The sequence below is a fragment of the Schistocerca serialis genome, chromosome 1 (genome assembly GCF_023864345.2).
Source record: "Schistocerca serialis cubense isolate TAMUIC-IGC-003099 chromosome 1, iqSchSeri2.2, whole genome shotgun sequence".
NCBI lineage: Eukaryota > Metazoa > Arthropoda > Insecta > Orthoptera > Acrididae > Schistocerca > Schistocerca serialis.
The window spans coordinates 454,469,401-454,472,851 of NC_064638.1; positions in this window are offsets into that span (position 1 = coordinate 454,469,401).

Below are 3,451 nucleotides of genomic sequence, written 5' to 3' on the forward strand. Positions count from 1 at the left end.
AATTTTTTTTATAAGTCAGAACTCTGTTTGTGTGGCAGTTGGTCACACTGGTATGAAGAGTGCTTCATATTGTGTCAGAAGTTGTGTTGGCTTTCTTGCACGGCGCTCCGCCGTACTCTGGAAGAGGTATCATCGCTGGATGGCAGGCGGGAAGACGCAGTGGCCCGGCGGGCAGCGCTGCTGGAGGGCCATTTACGCGCGCCGCGCGCGGCATCAGAATGCGCGCTGCAGATGACGGACCGCCCTGGCGCGCCGTATCCTCGAGGTGGCACTTGCCGCGCGCTCGCTGCCGCATTATTTCGTCACGGCACGCGCGAGGGCCATAAAATGTTAATTCTTACAGCACAGCGTGGACCCGGACACGGGCGACTGCGCCCGCTGGCTGCCCCCGCGCTCAACCACCGTCTCAGAATTGGCCATTGCGCCGTTAAGCTCACATCGTATTTTACTCAAAGAAAATTGCTTTTTGTTTCGCTCTAGAATACGGCTACCCACGTTTTAAGCACAGTGCGCCAGAAAATTGCAGTTGCTACATAAAAACAACCCAAGTCTCTGTAAGGCATTTCAGAGACGCTGCAGGTAAACAAGTTACGAACGATTTATCTAAGTTGCTGTTTTTAATATCTAGGTGGCGTAAGGAAGTGATAAGCGAAAGGCACATATAATATTTAAAAAAATATACCTTAGCTAATCAGATTACACTACTTATTGTCTTATCGCTGTAACGCCATGGTCTGAGTTTTAGCGTAAAAGTAGTAAGAAGTGATAGCCACGAAAAGGATTACATTAGCCGCCATGCTGTCCATGTGGGATAGAACAGTGTAAACACACAGGCAAGCCGTTGCTTCGCGAGGGCAATCGACAGCAGCAGAAAACAGCATAACGCAGCAATGGCCGCCGAAATGAGCGAGGCGATTTGATGCTGGCGGCTTCGAGCAACGCACACGTATTGTGAAGATGCTTCAGGAACTCAAATGGGAAACCCTGGAGGTAAGGCGATGTTCTTCTCGAGCAACAGTATTGAGAAAATTTAGGGACTCGGCACCTGAAGCTTACTGTACAACAATTTCACTGCTTCCAACTTACATTTGCTTCGCTTAACAACCACAGACATAAGGTACGAAAAATTAGGGCTCATATAGATAGTCGTTTTTCGCTCGCACTATTTGCGAGTGGAACAGGAAAAGAAATGACTCGTAGTCGTACAGGATACCTTCCGACACGCACCGTACGATAGCTTGCGGTGTATATAGTTGTTGATGTAGATCCAGGGCTAGTCTCTGTTATGAACGACGTGACTAGCCGTGAGTTTTAGGGAAACAAATGTGCTAGGGACAAAAAATGGTTCAAATGGCTCTGATCACTATGGGACTTAACATCTGAGGTCATCAGTCCCATATATCTTAGAACTACTTAAACGTAACTAACCTAAGGACATCGCAAACATCCATGCCCGAGGCAGGATTCGAACCTGCGATCGTAGCGGTCGCGCGGTTCCAGACTGAAGAGCCTAGAACCGCTCGGCCACACCAGCCGGCTGCTAGGGACAGACATAAATTGAAGTATCTACGCGAGCAGAATAGAAATGCCAAAACACGTGTCCGAAAACAATTTATTGGACTCACCAAAACAAAACAATAATACAATCTCCAAAAGAACAACAGACTTGATCCCAGCTGCGGATCGTCACAAATATAAAATAACAAATACGATCCGACTCCTTACGGGGAGAAGTCACAATACAACAATTCTTCAATGTCAAGATGTTCGTCGACTGTACCAAGTCCATCTGGAAGAGGTCAGCCAACTAGAAGAGGTGTCTCACCGTGGCTGCCTGGGTGGCAGCTCTGTATACGGTGCGTCGAACCACCCTTTGCCGGCAGTGCGCCGCCTTATAAAGCCAGTTTGGCGGATGTATCTCCCGGAACTATTTGCGATCCTGTGCCTGGCGTATCAAAGTAGTTCCTGGGCTAGCTGCGACCTCTGGTGAAACTGTTCTGCAGGCTCCGCGAACGGGTAGCGGTCCTTGGCGGCCGTTGGTGGAGACCTGGTGTTGTGTTGTGTTGTGGCCGCGGGTAAATATTTTTGTTGACAACACAGACAACGTAGGTTTTCCTGGTGAATACACGCCCTATGATGCAGGCATCTCAAGTTGGTTGGACATGAAGTGGGATGCGCTATGATGTATGAAGTGGGCGGCCACAGCATAAATAGCGCTGTATCTTGAGGAAGTGCAGATTCTTCATTGATTGGTCATCGTTGCCGAGCTCTGCAGCACCATCACGACACCGGGGCCACAGTGAGCCACGAGGCGAGAGAGCATCGCCAGCAGCAGCCATGGATTCTACTCCGGGCTGCACCAGCTGCCTTCATTGTTGACTTCTTGGTGGGACTCAGCACCCCAGTGCCGTCAGCTTGCCGCTGTCTCCTGTTACCGCCAGCATTGAGTTACAAGGGGCAATTCATGGCACACAGCCAGTCACAGTCGGATTCCCACTCATGGCCATCGGGGTAAGTCCCAAGCAGAGCTGTCTCCTTGGTTATCGCAGTGAATGCATGTGGACCAGAGGGGGCCATCCATGAGCTCTAACATGAAAATTAAGCGTTTCCGGACACATGTCCACATAACATCTTTTCTTTATTTGTGTGTGAGGAATGTTTCCTGAATGCTTGGCCGTACCTTCTTGTAACACCCTGTATAGAGGGTCTATACAGGGGCGATGTTCTTGAGGATAATATTATGGAAATGGAAGAGGAGGTAGATGAAGATGAAATGTGAGATATGGTACTGCGTGAAGAGTTTGACAGAGCACTGAAAGATCTCAGTCGAAACAAGGCCCCGGGAGTAGACAGCATTACATTAGAACTATTGACAGCCTTGGGACGATAAATAATTCGGACAAGAAGAGAATAGAAGCTTTCGAAATGTGGTGCTACAGAAGAATGCTGAAGATTAGATGGGTAGATAACTAATGAGGAGGTATTGAATAGAACTAGGGAGAAAGGAGTTTGTGGCACAACTTGACTAGAAGAAGGGATCGGTTGGTAGGACGTGTTCTGAGGCATCATGGGATCACCAATTTAGTATTGGAGGGCAGCGTGGAGGGTAAAAATCGAAGAGTGAGACCAAGAGATGAATACACTTAGCAGATTCAGAAGGATGTAGGCAGCAGAACGCACTGGGAGATGAAGCAGCTTGCACAGGATAGAGTAGCATGGAGAGCTGCATCAAACCAGTCTCAGGACTGAAGACCACAACAACAATAACAGTAACCATTGTTATTTACAATACAGTCTTGAAGCTTTGCATAGCTGTACTATTTCATGAATGTAATCGAGTGCTGTAATTAGTACTTTCTATTACAAATAGAAGCGAACGGCCTTGCCGCAATGGTGACACTGGTTTCCATCAGATCACCGAAGCTAAGTGCTGCCGGGCTTGGCTAGTATT